This window comes from Hibiscus syriacus, unplaced genomic scaffold, assembly GCF_006381635.1.
Source record: "Hibiscus syriacus cultivar Baekdansim isolate YM2019G1 unplaced genomic scaffold, ASM638163v2 tig00111774_pilon, whole genome shotgun sequence".
Lineage (NCBI taxonomy): Eukaryota > Viridiplantae > Streptophyta > Magnoliopsida > Malvales > Malvaceae > Hibiscus > Hibiscus syriacus.
The window spans coordinates 3,369,474-3,393,210 of NW_024063175.1; the positions used below are offsets into that span (position 1 = coordinate 3,369,474).

At 33.9% G+C, this 23,737-nt stretch overlaps 1 pseudogene; it reads left to right on the plus strand.

The window, feature by feature from the left end:
* Positions 1–11,852: 11,852 nt before the first annotated feature.
* LOC120170209 lies at positions 11,853–23,305 on the plus strand (annotated as a pseudogene).
* Positions 23,306–23,737: the final 432 nt, after the last annotated feature.

Genomic DNA, 23,737 nt, shown 5'->3' on the forward strand with positions numbered 1-23,737 from the left:
AGTCTATGGGTTACATTTGATTAGTATAAGAGCTGTTGGTTTTTAAACCTCAGACTGTAGATGATTCCTAAATGAAAATATTATTTTTAATCATTTTACAACTATGTTATAAGGCCATGTCAACAAATTTTTATGAGTTTAAGTTTGTGCGATACTCTAGTGCCAACTCTAACCATAATTTTAACTCTTATGTAGTGAGCCTTCAGATCCTCTAGTATGAGTGTCAGACAAGGTATTAGACCTACCCGTGGGTGAGTTCAAGCTTCTAGTTTCTTTGATCTGATAGGGGATCCGATGTATATCCTCCGTCTTTGGTAGATCTTTCTACCTCTTGAGACCCTTCACTTATTATGGATATGTCGCCTACCCTTGATATTGATATAATGAATCCCATCAAATGAGTGCTAGTTTCTAGGACTGAGCCTGCAAATGTCGTAATCGATGAGATTCTTGGTAGACCATTTCTACAATTGATTCAGGGTGAGGTCAAAGTAATAGGCGTCGTACTCGTGGGGTTACCATATTCTAAGGCTCCAATGATGGGGTTTCGACTGATGAAGAAGAATGGCTTTATGATAATGGAAAAAGTATGGACCAGTTGGGTTTAGAGCCAACTAGGATATATTTTGGAGCTATTTCTATTCTATATGGGAATGCCCACACCTGGTGGGATTATGTCATGAGCAGCATTCCTGCAGGTCACCTGACTTTAGATTTATTTAAGGAATGCATTAAGAAACATTTCATTTAAGAGCTATATCTGAAGGAAAGACTACAATAGTTCTATGATTTAGTTTAAAGGGATATGATCGTTTTATAGTATGAGATAGAATTCTTGAAGTTGTTAAAATATGGTTTTAGTATGGTTCCTACTAAAAGGGATATGTGCTGTAAGTTTGTATGAGGACTTAGGTATTAGCTACATAGGCAAGTGGTTACCCATCAAGATGAGATATTTGATGTTTTGGTGGGGAAAGCAAATGATGCTGAGGAGGTTTAGTCTTTGGCCCCTGATACTGACAGAGTACATAGAGAGTGATCTAGGAGATCTTCTAGCTCAACTGAATCTTCTGCACCGAGGAAGATGACTCGTAGCACTAGCTTTTAGAGGAGTAATACTAATTTTAGGCTTGTAGTACCTCCACCCCCAACAGTTAGTTAAGGTGATTCATCAGGTTTTTCTCCTTTGCTTGTTTATGAGTATTATGGTAATCGTCATCGGGGATAGTGTTAGAAGAAGATGGGTACTTGTTATCATTATGGATACAGTGGTCACTTTCTAAGGAATTTCCTACATCCAGCTTATACAGCTCAGACATTCACTCAAACTCATACTTATTTACAAGCTTCTGTTTAGACTCCAACTAGAGGTCGTAACTAGGGAATAACTTTTTGATATGCTTTTAGGACTGATAGTAGAGCTCGATCACAGTAAAGTAAAGATCCAACCATATCTAAGGCTAGATATTCTGCTCTTGTCGACACTACCAGACTTCAAGATGATAGAGATAAGCCTAGTGGGACAGTCTATGATTGTGAATAAGGTGTTTAGGTGATATCAACTAGAGGTTCAGGGGGAAATTTTCTAGCCAACCTTATGAAACATCCTTTAGAGGAGTTTGATTTGATTCTGGAATGGATTGATTGAATAAACATCTAGTAAATTTGGACTGGGAGTACAAAAAGGGCTACCTTGAAGACTTATGATAGTCAGACTATGGTATTAATTGGTGAGCATCAAGGCTATATATATAATATGGTATCTGCTTTTAACTATATACCAAATGATCTGAATGGAATATGAGACCTTCATTGTCTATATTTTTAATTCAAAAGCCTCTTTAACCAAGATTGAGGAAATTCATACAGTTAACGAGTTTCCTGATGTCTTTCCTTAGGATTTGTAGGGTAACCTCTAGATAAAGAGGTAGAGTTTGATATTGAGACTTATCCAAGTTGTGCACCAATTTTTATGGCACCGTACCATATGGCTCCTAATGAGATTAAGGAAATGAAAGTTCAATTGTAAGAGTGCTTGACCGAGGTTTTATCAAACATTGTACTTTGCCTTATGGAGCTCTAGTTCTGCTTGTAAAGAAGAAAAATGGATCACTCAGATTTTGTATTGATTACCAAAAGTTAAACAAGCTTACGGTTAAGAAAAAATATACACATCCTAGGATTAATGACTTATTTGATTAATTTCGGGGAGCCATAGTATTATTGAAGATTGATATTCGATCAATGTATTATCAATTGAATGTAAAGGGTTCTAATGTTACGAAGACTGTTATCCATACCAGATATGGGCATTACGAGTTTCTAGTGATGCCATTTGGTTTGACTAACGCTCCAGCAGCCTTTATAGATATAATAAATTATGTGTTCACTTACATTAGTTTGTGGTGGTGTTCATTGACAATATTTTGGTCTATTCCCAGAAAGAGGTAAAAGATGTCGAGAACTTGAGGATTGTTCTGTAGACTTTGAGAGAGCATCATCTATATACCACACTGAGCAATTTTGAATTATGGATTAGGGGGTCACATTTCTGGTGCATGTGAATTGGAAGCAATCCAATAATTTCTTTGAGATCCAGAGTTTCTTCGGCTTAGTTGGGTATTATAGATACTTTTTCGATGGTTTTTCTATCATTTCTACTTATTTGAAGAAGTGTTTAATGAACAATGTTCATGTTTTATGGATTGATTCATAAAAAGAGAGTTTCAAGAATTTGAAGATAACTTTGACGTAAGCTCTGGTATTGAGTCAACCCAAGCTTGGGAAGGATTTCACAACCTATAGTGATGCTTCATACTCTGGAAATGGATTTGTTCTAATGTAGAAAGGGAGAGTAGTCATTTATGTGTCTAGTCAGTTAATGTTGAATGAGTCTAATTACACTAATGATAATTTGGAGTTAGCATCTGTGATCTTTGACCTGAAGATTTGGAGACACTATCTCTACGAAGAGAAGTTTTATATTTATGCTGATCACATGAGTCTGTAGTATCTTCTTACTCAGAAGGAAATGAAATTGAGGTATTGTCATTGGCTCAAACTCCTTAAGGATTATGATTACAAGATTGATTACCACCTAGGTAAAGCTAATGTAGTTGTTGATGCTTTGAGCCATAAGGCGATATCCGATCTGAGGTCTTTATTTTCCAATATGAAGTTATACGATGATGACATTCTGTTAGCAGAGTTTCAGTTTAAGCCCAAGGAGATTAAGGCCAAATAGTTTCTCGATAGCTCGTTGCTTCCTATTATTAAGCAAGTTGAGCATGAATCCACCTTATATTATACTTTGCATCATGAAGGATTATGGTGCTTCAAATGTCGTTATTATATGTCGGATGATGCCGAGTTGAAGCAGGATATTCTCAGTAAGGGTCATTGTAGCCCTTATGTTATGTGTCAAGGAAAACTCATAACCATGATATTTCCCTGATAATAACCCGGTGGCAGACTGAGTAGATGAGATCACGAGTCAAGGAAAAACTTGAAGAATTGAGATGGAGGGCATTTCAATGTGATGGCCTCATTTTAGATATCCCAACATGTATTGGTTTCATATCTGGTAATTTTCTCTATCTCTTTATAGAGAAGTGATATGGTCTTAGGTCTCCACCATCCCCCTCACCCTGAGCTAGCTTAAGGTGCTAACAAGCTCTAAGCGACCTTCTTTTAGGCTTATGAGGGGCCTAGGTCTGCGGGTATTAGGACCAAGTGAATGGTACATTATCTCTCTATGAGAAATACCTTGGGATAATTTAGGGCTTGTGGGTCCCATATCGTGCTCTTGATTTAGGAGTAGGGTTGCAACCTAGCATTCGCTATGTCCCCATAGGATCACCCTACCAAAAGTACTTGTGGCTTGTGAACTAATATGTGGCTTGTCTATTTGGATAGGTTGTTATGAGATTGGCTAATAAACCGAGGGAATGACTTTTATCAAGTATGAATTGACTTTATGACGGGTTAATCTGAGGCATAGATCATTATGTGAAAGGCTGACTTATTTGGGAATTTCCCCATTCAAGTGACGCACAACATAACGACAAGGCCGGAACGTTATGTTTATGACACTATGAACCCTAATAGGGATAAGATGTACTGTATTCTAAGAAAGTGATACCATTAGGTTGGGATGAAGAAAGATATTTCTGATTATGTGGCAATGTGTCTAACTTGTCAGCAAGCTAAGGTCGAACATCAATATCTATCTAGTTTGTTGCAGCCTATTAAGATTCCTAAGTGGAAGTGGGAGAGTATTATGATTAATTTGTTATAATTTTGCTTCTAACTCATTCAAAAATGATATTGTCTAGGTGATTATTGATAGACTCACCAAGTCATATCATTTTATTCATGTTCGAGTTAATTATTTTCTAAAAACGCTGGCTAGATTCTATATCTCTTAGATTGCCAAGATTCATGAGGCCTTGGTGGCAGTTGGTTTCTATCATTTCTGATTGAGATCCTAGATTCACTTCTAGATTTTGGAAACCTCTATATGAGGCTTTGGGTACCCATCTGAACTTTTGTACAAATTTCCATTTGTAGACTGATGGTCAATTAGAAAGAGTGATTTAGATTCTGGAGGACATATTGTGGGGTGGTGATTAACTTCGCTGGTAGTTGGGATGACTTCTTGCCCTTAGCCAAGTTTGCTTATAATAACAGCTATCATGCAACTATTAGCATGGCACCATATAAGGCTTTTTATATGCGTAAATGTTGTACTCCTATTTATTGGACTGAGTTGCAAGATCTGTGACTGGATTTCTTGGGTCCAAGATTTATTTGGATGCAAGGGTAAGTTGAGTCCATGATTTATTGGGTCGTATTATATTCTAAAGAGGGTAGGACCCGTTACTTATCAGCTTGAGTTGCCTCCCAGCTTAGCCATATCCATGATGTTTTCTATGTGTCTATGTTGAGGATATATCATCCAGATCCGAGTCTCTTGATTTAGATTAAGGATATTGAGTTGAGGTCCGATTTATCCTATGACGAGGAGCCTGTAAATACTTAAAATTGAGACGAGAGAATTCTTCAAAGTAAGCGTATTTCGATGGTTAAGGTTCAATGGAATAATCAAAGTCCTGAACCCAAGACCTATGGAGCTTCTGGAAATGCCTTTACCAAATAGGCTAGGCTATTGTTAATAAATAAAATATTAAAAGTATCTTCTAAATAGACATAAATTAGATTTATAACCCATTTACACCCAACCTAAGGAAGGTTGATCTCAAAATAAGCCAACTCACAAATCCTCTCTATCATATTTCACTTCACACATATTTTTTCACCGTCGATAGACCACCACCGGTATCTGATCGTCACTGCCTATTCCATCGGGATCGTCTCTTCACTCTGACCAAATACTCTTTACTCTTGTGAAACCCTACCAATCGACATGGAGATCATCTCAAAGATTCAACAAAACCCAAGACTTTCCTCATTATTTTTAAATTATTCCATCCATTTTTGTTGTTCATGCATCTCATAGCCACCACTGCTGGAATTCACATGCCTTTTCAAGCAAAACCCAGTCAATTGAACTCCTTCGTCACCATTGTGGTGGGAGATAAAAGGAGGGAGGTTTCAGTCGTTCGAGGAAACACCTATCTGTCATTCACTTTGGTAAACTAAATTATGTATTTGTATCTCTCACAATTGTACATTTGCTCGACCCATCTCTTCTCGATCCATTCGTCTATGTGAGCCAATTATTACCCGTTCGAGAACTGCTGCAAAGCGTAATGAGGCGGGTGCTCAATAAACCTCTAGGATTGACTATTTTTACGAATTGTGTTCCTTGTGTACTCTATTATGATTCTAATTTATTCTCTAAAATAATTTCTATGATTGATGATATAAACTAATTTATAACAAGATTATTGTCTGATTCAAAAGCATGTTTACTACCTTTTTTTATTTGAAAGCATGATTCTTAATTCCATATTTACTGATTAAAAATTATTTTCACTTGATTCATGATCTCTAATTACTGTTTTACTGAAAAATAAATATTTATGCTTTATGATTTATGATACTATTTTGTACTACTTAGAAATGATATTTGGGTAGTTTTTGAAATATGATATAAAGCCTCTTCAGGTACAGCCTTGATCAGGTTGGTAAAACACTATGGACCTAAGGTTTTCCCTTAGGTAGGTTCTTACGCTTCGGCTAGGGTAAATCCTTTTGGGCCTAAGGCATCCCCTTAGTTTTGCTCCTATGTCCAATGGGTCTAGGGTAAATCCTTAGGGATCCAGTTTTGAAGAACTGCATATCGATGTACGGTTGAAGGGTAGTTAGATGATTTAATAAAAACCTTGATGTCACTTGTACATTATATTATTAAACTAGTTTGGAAACTTATCAATATATTTTATTCGACATTTATTGGAACTCACTGAACTCCTTAGCTCACTCCTCAAACTTTCCATTTTTAGATATTTTAGATAAGCATCCCGTACGTGACACTTAAAGAATTGACACCACTTACAATACTTTTTGTTGCAATGTTTCCATCTTCTAGACTGCCTTTATTTTAGTGATATGTGCCTATATTTTGATACAAATGTTTTATGACTATACTACTCTTACTATTGATGTTGGGTTATTTTGATACGTACTTTTATTTGGTATTTTGTATTACTCGTAATCTTTTGTGTTTTATATTACCCAATTTGACCATATTATTATTATAATGTATTGAAGATGTTTTGAAATTGTTTGCAATCCACAAGATCTAGTCGTAATGTATAGACTAGGTCGAGGGGGTTAGAGTTATACATTTAATCTTTAATATTTTTATATTCGATCAATTTGGTCATAATTTAAATTTAATTTAATAAATTAATCATTTAATTAAGATGTGACATTTAATTAAGAAATGTGAAAATAGGAAGGATTTAGGTGCACTTGAACATAGACGCAAGGGATAGTGGACATACACCTTAGGCATTAAGCCATCCACAACTATTGGGTTATGGAATGCACCATAATATATATATATAGAGAGAGAGAGAGAGAGAGAAAATAAAATGGAAATAAAGGGATTCAAACTTTAAGTCAAATAAAGAATTTTGGAGCACAAAACCATTAAAGCAAATCTTAAATTGAATTATAGTTGAATAGATTTCATACATATTTTAAATATTAGTTGATACAAGACTAAACGAAAATTTCAGTTTAAAATTTGTATTTTTTAAACTAAATTTAATATTTCTTTTCTTCACGTTTACAATTTAATGATTATAATATAATCTTAAATTGAGTTTCTTAATTTAATTAATAATTTATTTTTAAAAAATAAATATATAAAAATATAAATTATTCAATTTATATTTAACTGTACGAATCATTTATATTTTTTGAACATTTTATTTTGCTTTTATAAACTATTATTTAAAATATATTTATATTTTAATAAAAATAATTAAATTTATGAATATATATATATATATATATATATAAACATAAATAAAATATATATTTATATATTTAAATGTATAAATCATTTATACTTTTGTATATTTTATTTTTAATAAAAATAAAAATTATTAATAACATTAAAAAGGCTCAATTTAAGATTATATATATAGTCATTGAATTGTGAATTGTGAAAAATAAAAATATTAAATTTAGTTTAAAAATATACAAATTTTAAATTTAACTTTTTCTTTTAATAATGTATCAACTAATATTTAATATATATTAAATATTATCCAAATATAAGATTTTCTTGAATTGTTTAGTTCTTTCAAGTGTTTTATTTGGCCAAGTTCAAATCTCATTATTTTCATTTTTCTTTTTTTTTTCTTTTTTGGCATTTATTATAGTATCATATATATATATGCGCACGTGCGCGTATTCCTTAACCAAATGGTGAGGGTTGCTCAGTGACTAAGGCTTGCGTCCTCCTTCGTTTGGCTCTAAGTTCAAGTTCGCCTAATCATGTATCGACACGTGACATCCTGATTAGATGGTTCATTAATTAAATTAAATTTAAATTATGACATAATTGATATAATGTATAAATATTAAGGGCTGAATGTAGAATTATGCCAATTTATTAACTTCTAACGGCTAGTGATTTGATTGAAAATAATTAAATAGTTAGGTAATTTGATTAACAAGATTGAAAGATCGAAAGATCGATGGTTAAATTAAAGGCATAATGAAAAAATCACTGCTTAAACTTTAAAAAATATTCATTTTGATCCCTATTCTTTCTTTTGAAACACTTGGACCCTAATATTTCATTTTAGGGCAAAATACCCCTGGTTGGATGGAAACCGTTAGTTGACTAACAATCAACTCTTTCTGCTGACTAGAAAGGTCTATATGGACTAAAAGTACATTAATAATATTTAAAATTAATTTATTTTTTAATAGAAAACAAAATCATTAAAAATTTAAAAAATATAAAATTAAAATGCCACAAGTTTCTAAAAAAACGAATTTTTAAAATAGATATTCTAAAATATAAGTCTAAAATATAAAATAATAGAATAGGGCGACATTAGAGAAATAATTAAAAATAAAAAAAATTTAAATTGATTTAAAATGTTTGCAATTCTTAAAAATAAAAAATAATTCAATCTTTACGTTATAAATATAACTATAAATAAAAATTAAATTAATTTATATATAATTAATAAATTTTATAAATGTATATATAATTAATTATAATTAAATTTTGTATAAAATATTTTTTTATAAGAAATACCACTTTAAATAGTTGGCATGGTGGTTAGGCGTGAAGTAATTCATCTAACAAGTTGGGTTTAAATCTCATGGCAGTTATATTATTTGGAGTATTGCAATCCTTCCTTTTAATTCAACCAGATGGTACTAGGCATGAAATGTCATGGACAATATTTTATTTAAAATATATATTTTAATCCAAAATAAAACGTTTACGTCAAAGTGCTTCAAAAAAATCAAAATAAATATTTTTATCAAACGTTAGGGAGTGATTTTGACGTTACGTCTAAAGTAAAAGGGGACAATATTTAAGCGTTTATATAGTTTACCCTATTATATATTATATATATTATTTACTATTTTATTTATTAATTTTTTATTCTTATAATATTATATATATTATATTATATTATATCATTATTATTTATTATTTATTATTTTATTTATTTATTATTTTAAAAATATATTTTTAATATTATAATTACTTAGTATTATTATAATTATGATTTTAATTATATTTAATATGAGTATTTGTAGGTCCAATTGATAATCCAGTCCAATTAGGTAGAGGTTTGTCGGAGAGGTCTAACAAGCAAGCCTAGCTTGTGTACAAATTAGGGTTTGGAACTTAACACTCAATGCCACTTGTACAATGGTCGTCGGATGTACGTGAGATCAACGGTCCAGATGCCAGCAAGATAGAGTTTTGATAATATGCCATTTGCAAAACCAACTCAGGACCATTCGATTTACTTTATGATCCAACTACCTAGATCACATTCAAAGCATCAAGCAATCACAACCACTGATCCTCAAGCATGTGAAAATCATGCACCAAAATTCTGAGGTCGCCACACGCTAGTCGTCGATCAAATTGGAAAGAATTTCTTTTTGAGAATTCATTCTTTTTGAAAACATTCCAAAATAATTCGATTCAGCTAAGGTCAAATACGAATAAACAAATAAAAAAGGAGAGAAATCAAATCCTTTTGATGAATGCAAAGGATATTTAATATCTCTGATTTAAATGAAATAAACCCTTCCTTGTTGGCTATAAAAGCCTTGCCTACAAAGAAGAAATGGGGAGTTAGTTTTGAGCACTGAAAAGAACCAAAAAAATCGAGAAATTGAAAGAAGAATGCTTATCATTGGGAACCAGGAGAGAGGCAGTCACCTGAAGCACGAAGAGTCGTCGGAGAAACGAATCGATTCACAAGGATAAGGTCCAACGTATGCTCATATGCACTTAAGAGATATTGGATCACAAATTCACAATTGGATATTCCAATTAACCCACACGCACAAGCCTAGGAAGAGACGATCAAAACAACAACATACTTGAGACAACTTTATGAGTGAGATCTAGGTGTTTTTTTGTCGACATGTCTTCTGGAAAAGCAATTGGCTATCTCTTAGCTTTCCAACAATTATTGAAACGCATTCATCTTATATTGAGAACTCAAGATATGTAACACCCTTAATCGCATTCAAACCCAAATACAAGTTAAATATGTCATATTGTTTTCGTATTGTAGATGCTCGATTTGTCTAGGGTGTTTGAATTTTATTTGGGTTTATTATTGCTTATTATATTATATGTATAGGTTTGGATATATATATGAAATTATGTAACTATTAATATATATACACAAATAACTAATTAAATAATATAATATATATGTGTATTATATTAATACTAAATCTTATTAATTTCTTTCTTATTACAGGCCTACATCGGGACAGGCCTATTTACAAGGAAATATTACATTCAGGCCAAATCGGAGCAGACACGAAGCAATGACAGGACTAAAGGAGAACCCACCCAGTAACCCGAAACAAGCCCAGCAAGCCCGAACCAAAGCCATCCGAGCTTCTAGAGGCCAGCTGTCTTGTTCTTCGTGCAACTGTTTTGACGTGCCTGCAACAAACAACCAAAAAGAGGGAGCACAACATATTTTTTGGTCAGCGATGCATGAAAATGGAAAAGGAAATGAGCGGATAAAAAGGAATTCATCACAATGTGGGGTCACTACAGCAAAAGTGTTCTGTAGCGACGTTTTTAGCGGCGTTTTAAGGGAAAACGCCACAAAATTTAAGCATATCGCGGCGTTTACTATCCAAACGCCACAAAATGATACTTTAGCGGCGTTTTTCAAACAAAAGCCGTAATAGAGTGGTAATTTAGCGGCATTTATAGCTAAAACGCCGCAATAGAGATGTTTATAGTGGCGTTTTTTAACAAACGCCGCAATAGAGTGGTAATTTAGCGGCGTTTTTACACAAACGTCGTGATAGTGTTGTTTATATTGGCGTTTGTTCAACAAACGACACTATAGATAAGTAATTTCGCGGCGTTTATCAAAAAAACGCCGTAATAGTATTGTTTATAGTGACGTTTGTGCAAAAAATGCCGCAATAGAGTAATAATATAGCGGCATTTGTCCTACAAATGTCGCAATATGTTGTTTATCGTGGCGTTTATATTAAAACTCCTAAAAAATATACAGTACAGTGGCATTTTTAAAAAAAATGTCGTAAAAGGGTCAATATATGCTTAGCTGCCCAATCCCTAAAATCATTTCAGCGTTACTTCCCTAAAAGGGATTTCTCTGGTACAACAACAGCCCTCACACGATTGCAGTCGACGTCATCTTCTGTAAGTCTCGACGACCAAATTTGCCCTCTCAGTAGCGAACAATTATCTCACGATTGCAGGGTTTGATCCTTTCTCTCACTACTGAACTTTTTTCATTTATTTTTTGTTGGTATTATGAAAATGGGGAAAACCCAGAAGCTAACGTAATGGAGAAATATAATAGTTTTCAAATAGGTAAAGAATATCTATACATATTGTTTTACTGGTTTACTGCTTGGGAGAAGTGTTTTTTTGCTTTCGAATAGAAAAATAATTGCTTTAGAAAATGTGAACAAATGGTTGTGGTACAAAGAGCAGGTGTTGCATTCAGTAAGAGAAATTATCGTCGGAATGTCCACGTGGCGTCTTTGCTCTGACGATGGATCAGATTATCGTCGGGAGGCTATCAGTTCGAACTTGCCATCCAAACTCGATGATGACCCGACAGGCCCTCTTAATGCAAACCACCCTTCCATGTCCGATCTCCTAAATGAAGGTAATGATTATATTATATTAAGCGTTATGATAATAAATTAAGTTTATGTAGAGAAGAAATGAAATATTTAAAATCAATTAATCTTATATAAATAAAGGTAATTAGCGGCGTTTGTATAAAAAAACGCCGCCATAGACCTAACTTTTGCGGTGTTTGTATCAAAAAAACGCCGCAATATGTTCATCCATAGTGGCCTTTTTTTCCAACAAACGCCGTTTCAAGGACTACAAATTTAGCGGCGTTTTTATATAAACGCCGCAAAATAATAGAACTTTAGCGGCGTTGTTATTAAAACGCCGCTATAAAGTGTTACTTTAGTGTCGTTTTTAAACAAAAACGCCGCAAAATATTTGGACATTAGTGGCGTTTTATACAAATGCAGCAATAGATTTAATATTTAGTGGCGTTTTTTAATCAACACTGCAATATAATATAACTTTAGCAGCGTTTTTAAGAAAACGCCGCTATAGAGGCTTAAGTTAGTGGCGTTTTGAAACACAAACGCTGCTCAACATTTGGACAGTAGTGGCGTTTTTTAAGTAAACGCAGTGATAGAGTGAAACTATAGCAGCGTTTGGATTACAAACGCCACAACTTTCTATAAAACCCCCCCAAATTTTGCGACTGAGCCCTAGCCCTATTCTCTTCATCGTATTATTCCCCAATCAGTTGCTCAGTTTCCTCCATCAACCCTCACATCAGTTCTCCACCATCAGCGATAGTCACAAAGGTAAGAACATCTTCCTCCACCATCGACCTTTTGACTCTTATTTCTTTATTTCTCCGCTTTATTCCTCCTTTGGTTTGATTTCTTCGAAGCATTTCGTTTTGATTCATTTTGATAGCACTAAATTTCTATTCCGATTTTCTGCTTATTTCTTCATTTTGATTCAATGGGCATTGTTCCTTTAATGCATTTGTTAGAACCCATGTCACGAAAAGTTGAATAATTTGATTTAATTGATGCACCGTGCAAACTGGGTCTTTGTATTTTCTATAATTTTTCCATTGTTTAAAATATCTGAATAGATCAAGGCCCCAGTGATTGTGGTTGGTTGAAACTTGATTTATGAGATGAACGTCAGCCCATGAACTTGGAACAAGTGATGGCACCAATCATGCAACAGTTCAGGGAGATCGAAACCTATATAGAATGTTCCGCAGATACTCTAATTCAGGTTTCAATTTTCTTTTGTACGTTTTTTAGGTTTACATCACACTCATTTTGTAGTTTGTACTACATCTATCTTTATGATGTTATGGCATTAGGATTAGCAGTTCACCTTTTAAATGTTGGCTGTCGGCTATAGTGAGAATCAAGACTTAAGCTTCCATCGTTGTTTTGTTATTTGATGTAATATACTTCCTGTTTTATATTTCTTTTGAGCAATTGGTAAATGCTACCTTTATGTTTGTTAAATCCATTTACCATTTTTTGCCTGTTTAGTAGGTAAAGATATTTGAAGGTCAAAATATAAGTGTTACATTTTTATATCTCCAGGTCCCTAATGTATTCTATTATGCTCAAAAGGCAGTTCTGCATCCAACAGCTCCACTATTTGATCAAGAGAAACAAACCTTGAAGCCACGATGTATCAGGGCATTGAAACAAATATTTATGCTTTGTGATCATGATATGGACGGAGCCCTTAGTGATGCAGAGTTGAATGAGTTTCAGGTATTCTTTTCTCTTTTGTTGCTTTTGTTTCTTAACCACAACTACTTCTCTCCTAGAAACTTGGAAGGTTTGACATGTTGCACAATATATAAACATGTTAAATGCTTTAATGGTCTATTACAACCTACTAAGATTATGGGGTGTAAAGAGGGTGGTTCAAGAGAAGATAAAAGGAGTCAGTGACCTTGGTCTTACACTTGAAGGGTTCCTATTTATTCATGCTCTTTTTATAGAAAAGGGGCACCTTGAGACAACTTGGGCTGTCTTGAGGAAGTTTGGATATAATGATGAATTAAAGCTTCGGGATGACATACTTCCAATTCCAACCAAGCATTCCCCTGACCAGGTGACTCTTAGTTTTGATAGTGGACATAACTATTATTTGTTCAAACTGACATTGATGCTATTGTCTTGTTTTTCCTTGTATATATTTGGTTTAAATTCCAAAGCACTTGATTAATCATATATATATGGTAATATGTTCGGTCCGAGCCTAGAATTAGGTTGGTAATTTTCTCAAGAATATTAATCAGCTCTATCATGCTTCATGGATCTCAATATGAAGGAAATATGGAGCTTTCTGTTAAATATATATATCATTAATTCTGAAGTTTTAGCTACTTTACAGTATCGCTATTTGTTCTCCCAATATCAAATTCGTTTGTTTGTTGATTAGTTGTACTGCCTATAATTTTATTTTAATTTATTCCATGATAACTTCTTTTATGGGGATAGTGTTATACTTCTAAATATCCTGTAGAATGTGGAGCTGACAAATGAAGCTATGGACTTTTTGCGTGGGATCTTCCGATTGTATGAGAAATTAACTTTTAGCCTTGTCAATCTACTTCTACTGCTTTCATCTACTGATCATTTTTTCTCGTATAAGAAATTAACTTTTAGACTTGGCCTCTGCTGTTGTTTACCCATTATCCTATTTGATTTTTAGAATATATTTCTATTAACATATTTGTTGTCCTTAATTCAGCCCATGGACTACAGAGCCTTACATAGAGGTTGCAGAGAGAACGCCTCAAGGAAATTTAACACTTAATTGGTTTTTATCTGAGGGTTGTTGTGCTTACTACTCATTCCTTGATTTCTTACTCTTGTTATAACATGTGATATCATCTTAGTGGCTATCTTGGGCCATTTATTTCTGTTATGAGTTTTGTCCATATCCTAAATTTTCTGCACAGCACAGTGTCTTAAGGATCCTACTCGTGGCACTAGAAGCGTTTATGGATTTCACAAGATTTTTATGCATTTTCTAATTTGCATTTGTAAACCATATGGCAATAAGTATTGACCATCGGGATGCTGTTGATCTGAAGTTCCACTTACTTGCAGTGCATGGTCTTATTAAGTGGCTAATATTGCTGGATAGTTTCATAATTTCTTTAATTAAATTCTCTATGGAAGTACTTTACCATTTCACCATGTTTATTGTCAACTAAACATCACTGGCTATACTAATGCTTTATCTACATGTAGAAAAATATGATTGCCTCCCACCTCCGTTAGTATTTTGGGTTTATCTGTTCTCTTCTCTGTGCTCTTTTAGCATGGGACTTCAATTCATGGTTCTGAGATAAGATTTATTTCTTGGGTTTGTTAAAAAATGCAGGTCTTATCTTGTTGGTATTGATTGATATTTTAACAATTTTATTCTAGTCAATCTACTTCTTAACTCTAACTCTCATTATATACGTGGTCTGCAGTGGGCCTGGATGACAAGTCTGGAGCCAGCATTGAGTTTGGCTAATTTGATTTGCATTGGATATGGTGGAGATCCAACTTCAGCCCTTCGTGTCATTAGGCGACGATTTGTAGATTGTAAGAAGAAACAGACGGAAAAAATGTTTTTCACTGCTTTGTTTTTGGTCTTAAAAAATTCGGGAAGTCCACTTTGTTGAATTCAATTATAGGAAGGTGTTGACTATCAACCACTAATCAGTTTACCGATCTTGCTAGTTCTTTAGCTTCTTTTGTTCATCTACTAAAATTATACTATTTATTTGTCTTCCTATTCTTGATACTATGGTTCATCGATGAGAATAACATTTGTACTGCAGGTCTTTCTCAAGTAACTACACTCCAACAAATGATGTACGTTATGTATCGAATGTTGTTGAACAGATTGGGGTGAGTAACAACTGTTGATATGCCATATGACCTGGAATTTTCTTGTAATTCACTTGTTTCCTCTTTCTTTTTTACCACCCTATCTTTTCCCTGTGAGATCATTGACCATGATGGTGGGGTGTAAAATATTAGTTAAAAAAGACTAGGTTATTAGTTACTACAATGTCCTTGGGAAAATTAATTTATTTTCTTTGGTTTATAAGATTCTTGTGTATTGAAAACGTGGCTGCTCATTTCTGATGAGTTTCAGATTTAATGTGGCAATCTTTGTGATCCTGTTGACATTACAGGGTTCTCAGAAGACCCTTATTTTACAAGAGATACCAGAAGATGGAGTTAAGAAATTACTGTCCAACAAGGAGTGTTTGGCTGCCTGTGATGTAGTCGGGTGCACTGTCAAGGATCATTTGTTACTCCCAACAAATATTTTGGATCCAGTTCATCACAGTACAAGTCATCACAGTCTCAATCTTCCCAATTAGAAGTTAGTCGTTTAAAACAAAAGTTGGCTGATATGGATCAACAAATGGCTAACATAAAAGCAGAAAATGAAGCAAGGGAAGCAGCGGCAGCATAGAGAGAAGCAACATATCAGCAGAGATGTGAAAAATTTGAAAAACGACTCAATGATATGATGTAGATCTACAAAAAAATCAACCTCAAAATCCACCATCATAGTCTCATTTATGTTATCAGCATTTTGTTAATGTTATTGAACCGTGTTTAACTGAACTTATATTACGTTAATGAAATTTTTTATTTATTATATTAGATTTGTGTTGCTTGTTATTGATATAGAGTTTGATGTTATAGCTGTTATGTTTGTTGGATAATGAAATAGGTTGAAAAAATAGATTTGGGGTAATCGACAATAATTTTTAATTGGTTAAATTCTGTGTTATTTAGCGGCGTTTGTATCAAAAAAACCGCTATATATAAGACCTATCGCGGCGTTTGTATCCTAAAAATGGCGCTATATTCCAGTCCTATCGCGGCGTTTGTACCCTAAAAACGCAGTTAAATACCAGACCTATTGCGCCGTTTTCATAAAATAATGTCGTGAAATATCAACATTTATTAGGACGTTTGTGATAAAAACGCCGCTAAATATTGACACCAATTGCGGCATTTTTAAGACAAACGCCGCTAAATATCGTTACCTATTATGGCGTTTTTGGTTAACAAATGCCGCGAACTTTAGCGGCGCTATTTTCAACGGCGCCTTTTGCGACGTTTTTCATAATGCCGCATGTATTTTTTGCGGCGCTTAAAAACGCCGCTATAGGTAAAAAAAACGCCGCAAAAAACCATTTTTGCTGTAGTGGGTTATAAAAACTGAATGAAACAATTTGTAAGGGGGTTATTTTTTCATATGGGAAAAAACCAGATAGAGAGGAGATATTTGGCAAAACAGAGGGCAACAAAAAAACCACACAAATGGAGAGAAAAAGGGATTCAATATAGTGAGAAAAATACAGTGTGAAAGGAAAGAGACTTTTCTTCTCCTATATTGGAAAAGGAAAACAAATGTAAAGATGAATCCAACAGTGTAAACCAAGGATATTCCTCCCTTCATTTTTTATGAACAGAAAGCAAGGTAAAGTGATTCGATCTTTTCATTTCTTTTACAAAAGCTTTACAGAGATATACCAAACATGGTTGTTTTCTTAGATTAGAAATCAAAACAGCAATACGAGAGCCGTATCCATCTTCTCCCCTTCAATTTTAAAAGAACCACAAGCAATAAAAAAAGAACCAACATTTTTAGAGCCAAAATTAAGTTCATTACATTTTCGAAACTCATAAATTAATACCAAGTCTTTTCCATTGTTTTTTCGAGACAACCAAACCAAAAGATATTTGAATCATTTTATCATTTCTTGGCATCCATTCGAAGTAAGCTAAAGTAAAGAGAAAGGTTGAGTAGTTTACCTTAAATGTGGGTGTCAGTCGCCAGAGTCAAGGTCTCTTGAGGTCACTGGAAAGAATGGAGTCGAGGTCTCCTCAAACTATGTTGTGTTTTGCATGTAGGCTCAGTTTTGGCTTTGGCCGAAGGAGTGAGCAGGCTCGGAGGGGGAATAAATAGTGGAGTTGGGGTCTTTTGTCTTCGATCGTTTAAGTGTCTTAGGTGGTCCCTATCGTCCGTCAAAGGGAAGCTCGGTGTAGTTAGTTTGGGTTTTGAATGAGAAAATTAAAAAGGAGGTTTGAGGAAAAGAAAACAACTGATTTAAAAGAAAAGACTAGGCTTTACCTTGGGTGGTTCGTAGTGGTGACTCCGGTGGTCGGTTCTAAGATCCCAATGGTGAGATTAAGCCCGATGGTGAGGGGAGTAACATATTTCGAGATTAATTCAATCCGAAGGTGCAAAGGTCAGGTAAGTGAAGTTGAAACCAAAGGTATTTCGCCCATTTCCACTGCGTTAGAAGTTGATTTTCGTGAGACAGGGACCAGATCGGTACTCCTGGCATCAAGATGAGCTTGTGGACGTATTTTGATCCTCGACGGCCATCGGATACGCTGACCGGTGCGGCAGTTAACGGCGTCTGGTAAGTTTCTTATCGCTGGAATCTGGATACTAAAGGGAGAACATTTGCTTTTGTTTTTAGGGAAATAGGTTTAAAATGGATGAAATAAAAAAAAAAAGGTATGTTATATAGTGAAATATTTAGGGATTATTTTCTTTTAAATCCTCCCAAAGATGCCGTGTTTTATAAAATGACCCCTAGTTTTGTCCTTTTTTTTTGAATTGTTGTGTCCTAATTGCATGATTTTTCATTTTATTATTTTGTTCTTTAATTTCCTTATATTTTTAGGTATAATTTTTCTTTGATCCCTCCAGAATTACTTGCATTTCACAGATTGGTCATAAATTTCTTTTTTATTTATTTATTGTGATTTAGACATACTGTTTTTTTTTGCTCACGTCTAGTGACTTTTAGAATTCATTGATTTTGTCATCAAGTTCTATATGTGTTACACTTTAGTCATTAGGATCATTTATCTTCAATTTTTTATTTATTGCACATTTGGCATACTTTCTGTTATTGTATTTTAACCTCATATGCATAACTTGACATAATTACATAATTGGATTAAAGGTAATATCTTTTTAATTTAAAATTATTTTGTGTGGCTTGTCTTAATTCATTAGAGAGCCGCTTTCGACGATTTTAAATTAAAAGTGCATCCCATCAGTGTCACTTAAAAAATAATTTATCGCTTAAAATTTGGGAACGATAGAAAAAGAAATGTTCGATTATTTAAATTTTTTGAGAAAAGATTGTTAGAACTTATCTAAGATATGGTCTCGATATTTTTAAATAATCGAATATCCTTTATCTTTCTAAAAAAACTTGGTAATTTTAATTTAATCAATTTTGGTGCATTTGAATATTATAATGAAATTATAATATATCTTTATTTCGATTGAAGTATGAATTAATTACCTCAAGTTATGAGAGATTTATTTCTTCACGATATGAAATAATTTAATATTATTATATTTCATTATAAAATTAATATTTTTGTTGTTAGAAGAGATCATAAATCAAATTAAAGTTGAATTTGTAAATTTCATTGCAAAGACAATAATTAATCGACTTGGTACCGATTTAGGGTACTGTGGGGGTGCTAATCATTCCCCACGCGTAACCAACTCCCGAACTCATTTTCTGATAACGCAGACCTCAATTTATTATTGTAATTAAAATTAATTTTTATTTAAAATGAAAAACGTCTTTGGGTGCCCAATCACACCCTAATAAAAAATTGGTGGCGACTTCTCGAATTGTATTTTTCTATCGTAAAGGAAATCCCAAATTTTTCGAAACGAGAGGTTTTTTAAATCACATTCACTTTTAATTAAAATTTAATCATAAAGGGATAATTAAAAATGGAGTGGTTTTTTAAAAATCTCACTTTTTAAGAAAAAATTGTTTGGACAGCTTAACGACTTCGCTGGGGACATTTTTAAGAGAGTCAGGCTTGTAGTTGATTAATTAATTGTCTTTGTAATTGAAAGTTATAAATTTGTTCTAATTTGGTTTTTGATCCCTTGTTTGGTTTTAATATTTTTTGTTTATAATTTGATTAACCATTAAATAATTGTATTGATCTATTTACTAATGGTTTCAGATTAATTGTGTGTTTTAAGAGGAATTGAGAATTGAATTGATTGTTTTGTGATTGAGTATTTTTTGCTTTTCCTCACACACTGCACAGTTGCGTTATCATAACATGAGCTAAAAACCCGCTCTGTCATATTTAAGTAGGAGTGTGAGACTACTCTCTCGTGTGGTTTTCACCTCCGCATGGGATAGTGGATTGCTCCTGGAGGTCATGCCTTATGGTCCTCGTGATGGTATTCACCTCCGCATGGACATAAGGAGGTGTGTTCTCTCAAATTGAACTTGATCCCCTAAAGCATGTGATGGGCCAAGATAGAGGGTTCGATAGTCCAAGGGGGCACCGACAAGGACAATTCAAGAACCTATTACTTTAGAATCGAACCCAATATATAGTGAACATAGAGCCTGAATCTAGGTCCAGCTTAACCCGAACCTTAAGAATCCTGTGAGGATGGTACACAAGGAAAAGTTTTTTGAGTCATTTAATTTTACTTTTTGAATAACTTTATACGAACTATAAATCATGCGGTTAGGTTTCATTTTTTCAAACAAGCATGCGAATTAGATATCATGTGGTTAAAATTTTTTTTTTGTGAATGAAAAAACATGTGGGTAGATATCATGTTGGGTAGGATCTACTGAAGAATGATTGGGTATTCAGCATGTGAGGGTAGGTTTTATTTAATGATTTTGATACTTATTATCTTGTTGTTTATCTTATGAGTACTAATCCATTTTTTTTCTGTATCTATTTTGTTTTGATTTTATTACATTTTCATCTTCATGTTAACCAAAGGTGTTAATTCGCAAGTGATTGACTAATAAGAAGGGTGGTCATAATGAGACAAGAAATTCTTAACCATGTAGTCAAAACCGGGAGATCCAATTATGTTCAAATGATCCATGAAGAAGGACATCCGATGAATGAAGAAATTTGAAACTGATTGAAGATTTCTTTTAAAGGTGCAAAGCCCAAGATGTTCCCTCACGAGATAGAAACAATCATATTAAGGACGAGAAGACCCTTTCACAAAGATGTGAAGAACACTTTGCATTGAAGTAAAAATAGAGATCTCAAGATTCAACATTCGGCGTCATTAAATGTGATAAAGTACACTGACAACTTAGGAGTACGTCTCAAGGAAATGAACAAATGAAGAATCGCAATTTTATTTTGACTACATGGTGTAATGAAATCTTGTTGTCTAAATGAAGGTTGTTCTATAGTGGTAACTTTTGGAATTTACACCTTGTACATTTGCATTTGCATTTGCATTCTTATTTTGCATTATCTTATTAATTTATTTATTTTGCTATTGTTGCTTCTTTTCATTTTGTTATCTTATTTGTACTAACTTGTTTTTTATGTTGTTTTTCTCTTTGTCTGTATTGCATGATCATGACATATTCAACAGTATTGATTTGTGAGTGGTTATCATAGTAAAAGGTTTTCATGATGGACAAGGGGTTTTGTGATCAAACGGACTATAATACAGTCAAGAAATGGCATCTTGAGAAAGCTTTGAGAAAATAGTGGAGAGTTTTGTACACAAAGATCATATGTCTGATGAAGAAAACAAATAGATAAGATAGATGAAAAAGCAGATGTCCAGGATGATGGATAGACTAGATGATTTGGCCAAAGGAAAAGGGGCTTTTACAAAAGAAAAGAAAGAGCTCAAAGAAAACAATCTCGAGGTGTAAAATACACAAGGGACTACTTTAGAACCTGTTGATCCTAGACAATATGAAAAATCACGGACAATCATTGTTCGTATCAACAAGTTGTTTGGAAACACCAAGTAAATAGTGACAACTGTAGAAGTTCAAAAAGATAAAAAGAAGTCATACAATTAGAACTCGTAGATATTTGATAGTTTACTCCCAACATCAAGGGAAGTAAACCTGAAAACTCTAGTTCAATCCAAGTTGAGAAATGGCTCTCGTTTTGATTCCATCCCAATATCATATAAGGAGTTTTATGATGAGCTGTTACAAGCCTGAGAAGTGGCCCCGTATTATGTGAAACCTTTGCAACCTCCATATCTAAGTTGGTATGATGTCAATATTCATTGTGAATATCATGCTGGAATTAAAGGACATTCCATTGAAAATTGCTCTGCCTTCAAACATCGAGTCCAACATCTTCTGGATCATGGAGTATTGGAGTTCGAATTGAAAGGTCGACCTAGTTTGGTAACAGATGTTCCTATTAAGTTTGAACTAAAAGTGTCCAAATATAAGGGTAGCAGTTGGGACATCCAGGAGGAAGATTGTTTTCCAAAGTACGAAGCTCAGATTCGTCATTTAAGGGGTGAAAATGATAAACTGAGTATAGAGATGGAAGCCATGAGGGATGGTTTTCAAAGGATCAGTCAAGCGTTTAAATTTGCTTGTGCAGGAAATGTCCTAGAGGAATGGATAAAAGGGGTCGCTAAACTAAAAAATGATGTTGAACAATGGAGAAGGAATTGTAATGTGCACAAAGGTTGAGCCAAAAAGTTTTCTTATGATTTATAGGTTGCAAAAAAAAAGGTGCAATACAGTTGTTAATGATTTGGGAAGATATCAAGCTAAAAATCAGATGTTGAATAGGTCTATTGCCAATATGGAAGCTTCATATCAATGCCACAAGCAGGAGAATGACGCTAAGCGGGAAGCCACTAGAGCCAAGAACAAGAAGTTGATGAAGATTGTGGATGATTGTAGAGATCTTATACACGAGCTTCATAACCACAAATACGTTCTTACAAGGAAGATTCAACAACAATGTCTACAGCTCTGAGAGTCAGCACTAAAGATAGAGGAAGAGGACAATGTCATGAAAGAAGCTATGAGCCAAGCAAGCAATGTGGCTCACAAATTGGTTGATTTAGCTGGATTTGTAAGAGAATTGAAGCAAATTGAAAACTCAACACCCAAGCATGAGTGGAAGTTAAATTGGCTTGTGAAGGAGATAGAAAAGTTAGGAGTGAAAGCTATCCATTATATGTAAAGTTTGTTTGATGTACCGAAACCTTTTGTGTTCAATGAAAATTGTTTTAAGATGGTCACTCTGGAATGAAACCTTTTGCATTTGCATTTGGCATCCACATTTACATTGCATGTATTTATTTAAGAATTTTTACATTCATCAATCATGAAAACATGAGAGTAACTCATTAAATATACTGTGACAGAAGCTCTGAAAGAAAATTGAAGTTACCCGGGGTGTGTTTCTGGAAAGATAGAAAGCAATGAATGAGATATTATCATATGTTAGCAATATCGAGAGAATCCAAGAACAACTTGTAAAGACCCAACAAGAAATTATTGATGAAGCAAGGAGTTTCCAAGTTGAATCCAGAGAACAGATGCCCAAGTTGATGAGTATGATGGTTACAATGATATATGGGGAGAAATCGTTAGAGAACCCTATTATCGAAGAAAATATGAAGACTTCGAGTAAAAATCAGAATGTTGATTGTGCCACCAATGCAATGACAATAGATGATTAAGAACTTGTTGGGGAGTATGGTAATCCAAGTCAACTCCGAGATTTGGATACGACTCCATAAAGTGTGATAGAGATCATGTTGGGAAAAGCAAAAGCTAATTAGGTGAATGAATGTTATGCCCAGATCCCCTACAGCCGTAAAAGAAAAGAATCAATTAGTCATATGTGTCGACCAAAGAAAAGGCCACGATCAAAAAAATACTTTGAAAGTGTTCTAAACTTCTATCTCAGATTTGTACCCCCTTCTGATTAAAGGTGAATACCTCACACAGAGGCCAACGAAAGAGCAACAAAACCCTTTTTCCCACAGCTATGATCAAGATAGTGTCCGTGACTTCTACTTGAAGGCATCGAGGCATTCTACGGGGATTGTATATTGTTGTTAAAGGAGATAGAAATGCTCGTGGAAAAGGGACATTGAAACAAGAATTGG